Source organism: Pinus tabuliformis, chromosome J (genome assembly GCF_031772625.1).
Source record: "Pinus tabuliformis cultivar Carrire ecotype Pingquan chromosome J, CPIR1, whole genome shotgun sequence".
Lineage (NCBI taxonomy): Eukaryota > Viridiplantae > Streptophyta > Pinopsida > Pinales > Pinaceae > Pinus > Pinus tabuliformis.
Window position 1 is genome coordinate 991123649 of NC_142295.1, and position 13595 is coordinate 991137243.

Here is a 13595-nt window from a genome sequence, read left to right on the forward strand (position 1 = left end):
GATTGTATACGGTATTGACACAGTATTCCCGACATCTCTTGCAGTCCCGGTTGTTAAACTTCTGTAGGAAGCTGGCAGCGAGGAAGATCATTTTCAGCGGAGAATAAGTCAAATGATCCATTTACAGTAGACAAGAGAGGAAGTTTTTCAGAATACCTTCAGGCTACAGGAGAGAATTAAAAATATTTATGATTGAAAAGCAAAGGTGTACAAATTTCAGATTGAAGACATAGTGTTACAATGGGATGCTAGAAACGAGGATAAAGGAAAGCACGGCAAGTTCAAGAACCTGTGGAAGGGACCATACAGAATTGCTGCATATAGAGGTCAAAATGCTTTTCTACTCAAAGAAATGAATGAGGAAGATTGTCTAGGAAGACCAGTAAATGGTCGACTTCTGAAACGGTACTATCTCTAAGGAGTTTTCTACTATCACATTTTGTCATTGTACATACCATTTTATTCCTTTCATTGCAAAGTTTACACTGTCACCATTCATTTAGTTTGGGGCCTGAAGTGAAGGCTATAAAGCTAAATGTTTGGCTTCAATTTTTTATTATTTAGTGTCAGTTGTTTGAGTCAGTATTAGTTGAGTCGATTTAGCTATGAGTCCTAAGTCAAGGTGTATTTTTTGGTGTTCTGAAGCTATTGACTCCATATTGCCCAATGGATGAAGGCACTAGTCTACTTTTCCAAAGATCTGCAGTTCCTGGCACCTCCCAGGAGCTACCATCCCCATTGGAGCCAATGTTAGTGTCAGTGTCTTCACACTTCCATCAGTGATCAAATTTCTCTTTTGCATGCATATTAGGTGTCTCATTTGATCAGTTGCATTCCATTAGGTCATGGATCAACTGATGGTAGTGGTTTCATTTCAATTTCCCTCATGATATTCACCTGCTGACCTATTTACACATGTTTTTAGTCATTCACAAGTCATCCTGTTTCATTTCATTTATAAAAAACTAGTTTTAGGGTTTAGTCTCACTAGGTCTTAGGGTTTGTCCTCATGGTCATCCAAAATTGAATGAAAAGGTGTGCAGGCACATGAGGAAGATAAAAAAGTTCATAGAGTCATAAGTTCACTTCTGTTATGCTAAATAAAGCTATTTTACCTCAAAACATAGTTTTGAGATGAAATTGAGCATTTGCAGTTAAAGAATCACTTGATGTAATTTTATGTAATTTTATTGTCCTAATATGTAATTAAATTGTTCCTAGTGACCTGGTGACAAATTCAACTCCTGCCACTACAAAAGTTCAATGCAATAAGTTCACCTGCAAAAAGGAGAAAGTCAGATGTAAGTAAAACGGAGCATTTTAAAAAAGTTGACAAAACATTAGAAAAGTGGGTTTTGGTTAATGAAAAATTAAAGGAGAAGGGATATAAAAGCCAATTCATATGATTTATGTCTTCATTGTTGAATTGAAAGAGACAAAGGGAAACAAGAGATGCATGGGGAGGTCCTTTCTGAAGGGCAAGACAGAGATTTTATTTTGATTGAGGAAGATGTCACTGATTTGGGCTCTCAAAGCTGAAGACTCAAGGACATGATTATCGAAGAGAAGGAGGCTGAAATTCAAGCCTTATCACTTAACCTTGAGAGGGCCAAATGGATCATCAACTTTCTTAAGCAGGAAAACAAGCAACTGACAGATAAGCAAGCTATTATGGAACTGCAAATGATTAGGGAAAATAGGCAAGAGGCAAGGAAAAGAAAGATCAAGATGACCTCCCTTGAGCAAGAAATTGAGGATGACCGAGAATCATGGTTGGAGAGGGTGAAAATTCACCTTGAGAAGATGCTTGAGAAAGCCAAAAAAGAGAAGAAAATGCTACGCCATATGGCCTATCACTACCTAACTCGGAACAAGATTTGCAAAACAAGGGTAAAGAGGCTAAAAGCCAAGCTAAAAAGAGGTTTGAGGAGAAAAAAAGAGCAAGATAAACTCAAGATCTTGGTTGAAGCATCATTGGCTCATCAAAGAACTTAACAAGAATCATTCATGCCAAATTTCAAGAAATTTGGAGAAATTTTTGACATTTTTGAATTTTTGAAATTAAAAAACAAGCTTTTGCAATGTGGTGCTGCGCTTTTGTTGGGGACATCGTCTTGAAAAATGGTTTACATTTTTGGAATCAGAATGCAAAAATACGAAATCCCAAAAATGGCGAGGAATTTTGGACAAGTTCTAGGTCTCCAAAAGGGAAAAAAACACCCAAAAAGTTGCCTCTCTGCCACTTTTTTGCCACACAAGTAGTCTTGGGAGAATAAATTTTTGGAGGGGCAAAAGGACTCCAAATTCAGAAGTTCAAGTTGTTATAGAAAGTAGACTCGACAGGATTTCCAATGAGCTATCCTGCACCTGATTTGGACTCCAGGAAGGCTTCCAAAATTGGCCTAGAAAAATCATTGCGCATTAAAATTTTGGCGCTGCGCATTAAATGGATTTTCCCAATTTTGCCTGATTTTCCAGATTGGGAGATCACTTTTTCCTCATTTCTTGGTAAATGTAAGCATGGTAAATGATGAATTTGATGTAAATATGGTTGAAAATCACTTCATAAGGTAGATACATGAAGTTCCAAGTGCTTTTGAGCTGTAATGAATTGGTTTCCTTGATTTTAGAGGCAAGCTATTCCACTGCCTATATTCTTGTTCTTAGTTTAGATATGGTTGAAACCACCCCTCTTCTCATGGATTCGACCCTGATAGCTAGCTTGAGTAGTTTCCTTGCCTATATCATGTACTTTTTGATTCATTTGTAAAGGTTGGACTTTGGCAGAAGTGTTGGACTCATTGAAACATTTGTATCAGCAGTTTGGCAAAGAATAAAACCAGGTTTTACAACTACTTTTGTGGGATTCTTGTGACAGTGAGTTTATGTATTGTTTTTTCTTTGTACTAAGTTATTTCTATGTTTTATATGTATCCACATCTCTCTCTTTCTTCTAAACTAAGTGAATCAATGTGAATAGACAAAATACACTAAGTTACAGTGCTTTGTCTTGGGATTGCATTTAGTTTTCAACGTTTTCAATTGTTTGAAGAGGATTCATAGTTTCTTTATGCCCTCCTCAACTCCTCAACTATCTTACTCAACCATCTCAATCCATTTCTAGTACATAAATTCTTGTCTACCTCGCCCCACAGAACATGACTGTATCCTTGAGTTGATTTCCCGGACCCAATCTGCCTTCTCCAATTGATCCAGCAACCAAAACCTAAAATCAAACCAGAAACCCTAATCTATTGTACCTAGCCTAAAATCAGCATTCATTTTAGTCATCTCAAGCCCTAGTTGCCAATATCCTAACTAAGATTGACAAGGAGAGAGCCCTCTCCCGACCTGGTAGGGCTAGCTACTAGGTTAAGCGTGGTTTGGTGTTACCCTACACTTGCCTTCCTTCAGCTTGAGGTAGATCCAGGAACTAACAACATAGACTAGTTCTATTTGTTTTTGGATGGGTACGCCCATACCTCAACTACATGTATTTCTTTCACTATCAGAGATATCAGTTATACTTGTGTCTATAGGTTCTCCATGATGGTGTTCCGGTTCAATTATGGTTTCGTAAAGCATTTCACCCCTCCCACTCTTTTGGCCTTCATGCTTTAGGGGGCATCTATTACATAGTATTTTGTCACTGACCCCGTATCCCCTGATCCTAGGTAAAGTCAATCTTTGAATGGCATCTACTCTATGTCATACATCAAAATATGTGTCAATATCTTCCAAATCACTCAAGAAGATTAACCATGCTCATTAATCCTAAATTTGACCCTTTAACCTATGTTTCAAGATCGTCACAGGACATTAGTATCTTGTCTGCGACGATGGACCTGAGTGAACCAGAACCTCACGACACCATCCCAAGAGTACATATGTTCTTAGCAACGGTCGGATTTTAGGGATTGTCGCAAGTCATCAGTATCCTGCTTGCGACGATAGCTCTGAATACACTGTTGTCTCGCGATGTTGTCTCTGAGTTTTAGTGTTTGACTTGCGACGACTTAGATATGGTGAATTAGTTCAAACATAATGCTTCTAGGTGGTTCTGGAACTGGTTGTTGGGTCAAGGAAGTTCGCCTTTCCTCATTTGAAATGGTGGTTCTGCCTTTTGAGTAACCTCCCATGAAGATAAGCTTCCTCTCCCTCATTTATGGAGGCTCCTCCTCTTATAAAAGCATCCTCCATTGCTATGATCAGCTAGTTTTTTGGTGTGGGAAAATTAGCTAGTTCTTGGTGTTGGATTGATAGTTTGCAATGTGAATTACTGATAGCGTAGCAATTGGTTGTGGATTATTAGTGTGAAATGGTTTTATAAGAAGGAATCTTGGTTGTGACTGCCTTAGTCTTATACTAGTGTTGTTGGGTGAGAGAGAGAGAGTCATCAGCCTTTCTGGGAGACCTTTGAGAGTGAATGCTTTTGGATACATACTGATTGGACCCTTCAACGAAGCTTGCAATGTCAAGGCATGGTTGTAAGCTTTACTTTTGCTCATATTAATACAATCAAGGGTTGTTTCCTATATCATGTATGAGATATATTTGATAGCTTATGGTTCAATTGTTGAATTGAGGCTTCTGTGATCCATAACAATTATTAAGAAGATTTTCGGCATAAATCACATATAGAAGACCTTTGTCAACGCGTTTCGAACCAACTAGTGTGGTTCATCATCAGGACATGTTGAGGAGTCAAATCATAGCTGCCAATTATAGAGGGAGAGCAGATAATCCAAACAGCTAGGTTGACAGGGTTGACCATCAATGACTCTCTAAAACGGCTAGAAAGAATAATATTAAAATATTAATCAGTCAAATGTAAAAGAAAAAATAACTACTTGTAGTATATCAGTTATTCAAATTTATTAAATTAATATATTTTTCTTGGGTTAATAAAATATTTAATTTAACTCGTTTATAATCATATACGTAAAAAGGGGGGGGGGGGTTTATATAATGTTATATTATTTTATTTTAATTATTAAACTAAGTTACCTAATTCTAATTTATTTAATTAATTGAAATGTTAGGGATGAGAAAAGGGGGGGTGTTTATATATTAGAAATGTTTATTTATTTAATTCTTTATTGATATATTCAATTATTTATTTGTTTTAATTATGATTTAATGGAAAAATTATGAGATTGGTTAAAATTAATATGTGTTTCTATTTTTATTTTTATTTTATTTATATGATAAAGGTAGAAACTTAGTAACAAATAATAATATTCATAAATTTTTTGATAAGGAAATAGAAATAAAAATCAAGCGTCAAAATTTTATTTTATTTTGTTTTATTATTATTATTAGATATATTTTATTATACTTTTATTTATTTATTTATTCTTTAACAAGGAGGACAAGAATAGGACAATAGAAAAAGTATAAACAAAAGGAGAACCCTAGGAGGAAGGAAGAGACAGCTAAAAGGAGAAGGAACTGGGGAATAAGGGGACAACTCAACAAGACTAAGAAGAAAGGGCAGGGATCTAGCAACGACTGATCTTCCAGCCATCATCTCTATTGAGATTGTTAGGCCTTTTTTCAATTTCAATCGCTTCCCTGAGCTTATGGTTCCTTGACTCTGTAAGTGAATAGTTCATTGTTGTGCTCTATTATGTGTTTCGTTGTTCTCTTATGTTGTTTCAGGTGAACATCAAGCAGAAGAAAATGATAGCTAGAACAACGTAACGAAGACTGCATCGAACACTAGCATAAGGTAGGCTCTTTCAACGATGACTATTTAAGGAATTAGTTGTTGTATTTGTCTTGCTGTGACTAGACCCATTCTAGGGCTAGAGGGGTTGCCTTTTTCCACAAAGGGAACTTTACCTACATCACACTTATGGAGCGAAGCCCCAACATGAATGGGTGCACTTGTTTTGTCATACCTTGGATGTCATCTCGATGAACTGGTTCTTGGAGATAGAGCTCCACCATGGCATAGGTTAATGGGATATTCTGCACAGAGAATTCATAATGACATTCAACTTCGAAGACGAGTTTGACTGTATTGACGAAGTGCGAAAAGAAGTTAAAGCAACAATATTTAGGATACCACAGGATCCTTTGGATCAGATTCAACCTGATTGGACTACTCAGCTGAGCCATGCGATAGAATGCTATAACATGACTGTTGAAGAAGAATATGAGGATCCATGAAATATTAATATCCTTGAAATCAAGGGACGGTGCGAGGTCGAGAGACTACAAATCGAGAATCCTGATATAACCGCACCATTGAAAAAAACATGTAAATATTGGTATGGAGGTAGAGCCCAAATTTGCAAAGATTGGAGATTATTGGGATGACACGACGGTAGATAAGGTCACCGAATTGCTCCGCGAATACCAATATTTTTTCCCTACCAAGTTTACAGAGCTAAAGGGGATAATTGGAGACCTATGCATTATGAAGATCACGTTAAAACCTGACACACAGCCAGTTAAGCAAAGACCTTATCGTCTCAATCCGAAGTATAAGGAGAAGGTCCACTTAGATCTAGAAAAGATGCTTTTGGCAAGCATCATTCATCCTGTAGAAGAATTTGATTGGGTAAGCCCAATAGTGGTACAGGAAAAGAAGTAGAAGTATGAAATAAGGATATGCATAGATCTCAAGAAGTTGAATGTCACTTGCGTACATGATCCCTTCCCAACTCCGTTCACTGATGAGGTATTGGATAATGTAGGTGGCCAGGAAGCGTAGTCCTTCACTGATGGGTTCTGTGGGTACCATCAGATCAAAATTGTGCCTAAAGATAGAAGAAAGATGACCTTCGCAACTGATGTTTTCAGTACACTGTTATGCCTTTCAGATTGAAGAATGCACTTGTGATTTTTTTGTGCATAGTCATTGCTGCATTCAAGGAATTTATTCATAAGTTTTTGGAGGTGTACTTTGATGACTAGACTGTGTTTAGGTTGGTAAAATTCCATGTGGCAAGTTTGCGCTTAATTCTAGATACCTGTCGAAGGTACCAGATTGCACTCAATTTGAAGAAATGTCTGTTTTGTGTGCCTTTTGGGACTTTGCTGGGTCATGTGGTTTGTAGACAGGGACTGATGGTAGGTCCTACTTAGACCGCAGTATTACTTAACTTGGAGGCACCGAGGAGTGTAAAACAACTATGCACAACCTTGGGACATACTGGGTACTATGGGAAATTTATCAAGGGCTGTGCTTAGATCCCCATGCCTATGGAGAAGTTGTTGAAAAAGGATGTCACGTTTTGTTGGAACGAGGACTATCAGAAGAGCTTGGATGTACTGAAAGGAAAAATGGTCACTGTTCTGATTTTAGTCTTCCCAGATTGGAAGAAGGAGTTTCATGTACATGTAGACACGCCATGTATAGCACTGGGAGTAGTACTGACATAGGCCGACGGAGGAGAATTGGACCATCCTATAGTGTTCACAAGCAGGAGGTTATCCAAGGCTGAGAAGAACTATTCCACCGCCGAGCGTAAAGGATTAGCCATGGTATACGCACTCCAGAAGTTTAGACACTATTTGCTGGGTGGGCACTTTAAGATGTATATGGATCATTCTGCGTTGAAATACCTGGTCAATAAGCTTGTGTTGGGGGGAGAATCTACAGGTGGTTTTTATTGTTCCATGAGTGTGATTTTGAAGTTATTGTGAAACCTGGATGACTAAACATGGGACCAAACCATCTATCACGCATCGAAACGGGGGAAGAGCACACTAATTTGGAGGAGGGATTTCTTGATGCGCAACTGTTTGCAGTGCGCATCGTGGATGGTCGCTTTGAAGACATCATACACTTCCTAACAATAGCAAATACCTCGGAAGGTTACACCGTCCATTAGAAAAAGGAGTTAGTGGTATGTGCGGTAGAATTTTCTATCATTGCCGGACATCTATACAAAATGGGATCTGATGAAGTATTACAATGATATGTACCAGAGTTGAAAGGAGTAGTATCCTTGTAGATGCTCATGGGAGCACTACGGGAGGGCATTATGTAGGAAGGGCCATCGCGCAAAAGATTCTACATGCAGGGTTGAGGTGGCCAACCCTCCATAAGGATTCAAAAGCTTACTGCAAGATGTGTGATGTGTGTCAAATGACTGGTAGGCCATTGTGAAGGGATGAGATGCCTTTGAACCCATAGATGACATTACAACCTTTCAAGAAATGGGCGATAGATTTTGTGGGACCCATTTAGCCCCAAGGAAAGAAGATAGGAGCGTGGTACATTATCACCACAACTGAGTATTTGACTTGATGAGTGGAGGCACAGCCTGTAAAGGACTGCACAGGCACGACTGGTGCAAAGTTTCTCTTTGAGTATGTACTAATGCAATTTGGGTGTCCAAATATTTTGATTAGTGACCATGGTACGCACTTTCTGAACGAGACGATCAATGCACTGATGGACAAATTTCATGTATATCACTAGAAAAGCACACCTTATCACCCACAGGCTAATGGGATGGTGGAAGAATTCAATGAGGTTCTGGAGAATGCGATGCCTAAGGTTTTCAATGCTCATCAAAGTGATTGGGACATGTGCATACCCGCTGTACTATGGGCCTATCGAACGACATGCAAAAAGTTGACTGGATAGACACCCTTTAGGCTTGTATATGGTGTTGAAGCAGTGATGCCCATGGAATACATTGTGCCTAGTCTGCACGTAGTGACACTCATGGGTATGATGTATTGCAGAGCTTTTGGAAGAGAGGATCACGCATTTTGCTGAGCTTGAGGAAGAAATATTTCTGGCTGGATTTCACGAACAGGTCCAAAAGTAGAAAAATCATGGCATGATTAGCACATTAAGCTGTGCACCTTTAAGGTAAATGTTCTAGTTTTGTTATATGACAGTAAGTTTGATAAATTTCCAGGGAAATTCAGAATGCATTGGCTAGGGCCCTATGTCATTAAGGAGATTACCGACAGTGGAGTAGTTCAGTTGGTTAAATTAAATGGAGATCCCTTCACAGGAAATGTGAATGGCAGCCAATTAAAGCCATACATCAGTGATTCGGTCAGGTGACTATATGAGGGTAGCATAGTCTTAGCACTCTAGGCAGCTAAAAGGAGGTGAGGGACTATAAACTACATTGCCCGGGTTAGGGAACTATGCGATTGGAGGATTATGCGGAACAAGGAAATGTCACAGGGTTCACAACAACATCAAGAGAGCTACGCTACCCAAGGAAAAATTGTGCAAGTTGGCCGGAAAGTGACCATTAAAGTCACTGTTCATGATTTGACGATAAGAATGTGGCCAAATGGAGAAGACAACCAGCATTTAAGACAAACTTTATGGGTAAGATCCTTGGAAATCTACCGCCAATCCGACATTAATGAACCGAATGTGGGGGGAATGGTCAGATTTGAATTCAAAATGGCCTATAAATTATAGGTGGAGGCCCAATGAAAAACACTTGGCATTTTGAACATTGAGTTGGTGAGCTCTCAGATGTGCATGATTTGCATATTCCTAGAAGCATTGCTTGACTGCCCAGTGTTTGATCGATTTCCAGAATCCAACCGCAATTTCACCCGTAATTTTATCCCAGGATCTGAAGTTATGGACACCAAAGCAATGACAGCCGAGGGGGCTATGCTAAAGGTTGTTAGAGAGGCAATGGGAACTAAACCTATAGATTGTAGATTTACAGTTGAAGGCCCAGCCTTCAACTTTGCCAGAAGTAAAGGAGCAACATGCAACCACTGTCGCAGAGGTGATAGCGGCAATAGATAGTGCAGTAGCAGACTGCATATGACTTTTTGAACAGTCATTGGAGGTTGAGCCTACAAGAGGGTCCTAATGTAAAATCGTTGGAGACAGAGGCACGATAACTGCAACAGTGCTATGACAAAATAAAAGGTACAACATGCATCGTCGCTCTCACGCAGAGATTGGCGAAGCTGTAGGAGGCCAAAACATTGAAAGAACAGGTAGATGTAGCACAACACAAAGAGGTGGTGCTGAAGGTGTGCTTGAAGCCTTGGTTGGATGAGGCTTATTCGGTCATGACCTCTTTTGAAGGCAAGCTTGTTAATCTACAAGCGACTCAGTAGAAGCTTCAGGCTGACATTTCAGGACTAGTGACAGAGTAGTTGGTTAACCAAGTAAAGAAGGCGGCCGCACAGTGCACCGTCGAGGTTTCCATCATACAGGTCAAGCTGGGAGGTCTTCACGACAAGATCTCTGTGCCCACAGAGAGACTCGAGGGTGAGTCACCATGTTTGTGTTGGGGGCTTGTTGGGAATGGGTTACCCTAAGAGCAGTTTTGGGGCCAAAAGCCCATGTTTGGGATAATTTTGTAATAAAAGTGTAAAGTCTCCACATTTTGTGGTCACAGAGAGCGAAGGTGTCAAGACTCATAAAGGGTTGAATGCCCTTATGTTCTTAAGTGTAAAGTCGGCTATAAATATCCTCCCATGGTTCGCAGACCATGGGATTGTATAAAAAGGAGCTAAGTAAGTAAGCTCTAAGAAGAAGAGGGAGTAAGGAGGAGAAGAATTAGAGTTTTAGTAGAGAAGTCGAAGTGTTTTGGGTCTTAGCATAGGTAGAGGCTCTGCAGTTGAGTGCACTGAGGCCTAGGGTGGAAGTCCATTGCTAAGTGTGTGGACCCCTATAGCCATGTGCACAAGGTAGATAGAGTCGGTATTAAACCGAAGATATCAATAAAGAGAAGTATTCTACAAATTCTGTGTATTTATTTCTTGTTAATGCACCTAATTATATTTCGTTTTGGGTTTAATTTACAATGTTCATGTGATTCATGAATATATGTGATTGTATTGGTTAATTGAATGCAAGTAAGGATTTCAGTTTATGCGGCGCTATCTGTGATAAATTAGTAAGATTAGTAACACACTTGAGATAACTTGGGAACTTAGATAATACATTGTCATAGCTATGTGAATGTACCTAGACCACGGGTTAGGGCTGCGCGAAGGTCAATCATACACCTTCGTGGAGGTACTGAAGGGCAGAATAAAGGGTAGACTAATAGAGCCCTAAAATCTTGATGACCTGCGTGAAAGTAGGGGTAGAGGGTATAAACCGACATCATGACCATCTCAGGGTGTAGAAACTTGGTTCCATCATCCTCCCATACTGCTTCGGGTGAGACTTCGATCCGCGCTCTGTAGGATGATGCTGAAAGGGCCAGTAGTGTAGGGATTTGTTTGGCTAACTAATGTTGAACCTGGGTCAGGCCCCACAAAGCCAACAAAATCCAGTAGATCAATAGCTCCTATGGATGACAATAAAATATTCCATTGTGCCGGACATGTTTGCAGCACCTCCAAAGCTGACATTACAGAAGGAGACATAGCTAGGCCTTCAACAATGTTGTAATTTTGTGAGCTCTAGCATGTGGGTTGAAAGTTGATTTTTGAAGCACACCTTCCGGAGGCGGTTAGATCATCATGTCAGGATTCAGTTTCTTGATCTATAATGGTTCAAAAGGAGGATAAGGAATTGAATTGGAAGGTTGACTAGATGAACTGGTCTCATTTCCATTGTCAACGTGACCCTTAGACCTGTAATATTTTGATCTCATAGATGCCATAAATTGCTGCGAGGACATCATCATGATACTTTGCGATGTGGAAGAAGAAGATGTGTTATGAGAAACCCATTTTCTATCTTGAGAAGGAAATGGATCCTTCGAAACAACAAGAGTTGGAGAACCTTTAATTAATTTGGAAACCTCTACCTGATGTGGGAATTCCTTCGTATAGACATCCTCATTGAAAATAAGGCAAGGATAGCAAGGATTTTGTTTTTTGCCAATAGGTTCATTTTTAGCAAGTTTCTCTTTCGAAGAAGAATTTTGTTTCGATTTACCTTTCCCCTTATTTTTTCCTCTGGTTGATTGACTCTTGCCAGTAGATGATTCTACGACATTAATTTCAAAAATTTCTTCCGAAGAAAGGTTTTCAGGTGGTGTATCTTGTATCGCCAATGTATGAGTACTTTTAGAATTTTTCTTTTTCCCCTTAGACTGTTGGCTAATAGAACCTATTATACCATTAATGACTTTAGATATTGTAGGATACGTAATGATTGGATCGCCTATAGGGTGTGTTAAATTCATGATTTTCTTGTACAAGGTGGTAGATTGAGTATAGAGTAAGTCTAAATATTGGGCCCGAGGAATTACTTGCTCTTATCTGATGACAACTCCCTTAGCAAAATCCTCCATAATAACAGGAAGAAGTGAATTTGTAAACCACTCAGTTAAAATTTAATCTCAAATAAAAACTTTGACTAACCGGTGTCTACCTCCCCATTCATGTATATGATTGGAAATATGAGTCGATTTTTTATTTTTTAAAATAATTCAATAGTTCAGTACGAGTATCATATCGAATCGGTAGCTGGAAATGGGTTAAAAATGTTGTTGCTAGAGAGTTAAATGTTATGTAAAGAGACAAGAGGTAGCTCAATGTACTATTTGGCTATCGAACTTGTTAAAGTTTGTTGGAAAAGGCGAAGACAAATGGAATCATTGATTAAGGAATTCAACACACACCAAAGATGATATGTCATCACATTAATGGATGGGTCCTCTCCTGATTTTCCTTAAAATTTGGGTATCTCAGGTGGTAACTTAGTAGGAATCACCGACCAATAAGGATAATAATAAATGGGATCATTTGTTAACCACGATAAATCGGGTAAATCTATGTTTATAATAAATGATAACTGTCAGTTAGGGTCTTGTAATACTGTTTGATAACCATGTGGGTTAGGGCCAACCCCTGAAGGAGGATACCCAGGAAATCCTGGAATAGCCTACACAGTTGGAATTGGAATTCCACTAGGGTAACTAGGGTGAACCATACTAAGTTGAGGTTGAACAGGGACTTGATAAGTATGACCCGAATACGGTTAACTCTAGAAAGGTCAAGCTTGACTCATTTGACCTATGTAATACTGCCCCTACACAGGTTAAACTTGCAAAGGTTGACCTTTGACAAATTAACTTTGAACATGTTTACTTTGAATAAATTGGCTTTGAAAGGGTGAGTTTTGGAAAGTTTGACCTTGGAAAGATGGACTTTGAAAACATTTCCCTTGGAAAGGTGGAACCTGATCAGCTTTACCTTGAAAAGGTGTTTGCATTGTTCCTACAATGGGTTGCCCCATAGAAATCTTTGGTATATATTGGACCGTAGGAATGGTTTGATGAGCATAAACCTGTGGGATTTCCTGAGTAGTCTAAGGAATAAATGTTTGAGGGGTAACTAGAATGGTTGTTTGTGATGCTATTGGGATAGGTGTCTAAGGAGAACTTGGAACCGACTGCAAAACAAGTGTTTGAATAGGTGTCCATGGTGAACTCTAAATAGTTCATTGAATCGGTTGTTGAATATGTGTTTGAGGAATTCCTTGGATAGGTTGTTGGACAACTGTTTGAGGAATCCCATGAATAGATTGTTGGATAGGTATGACAATACTTGGAATAGTTATTTGAGGAATATGTTGTCAAGTAGGCTAAAGAGGTTGATAAAGTGGTACTTGTGGAACAACTAGACCATACTGTTGAGTAAAAGAAGGATTCCAAATAGTTTTTGTCCCAGGGTAA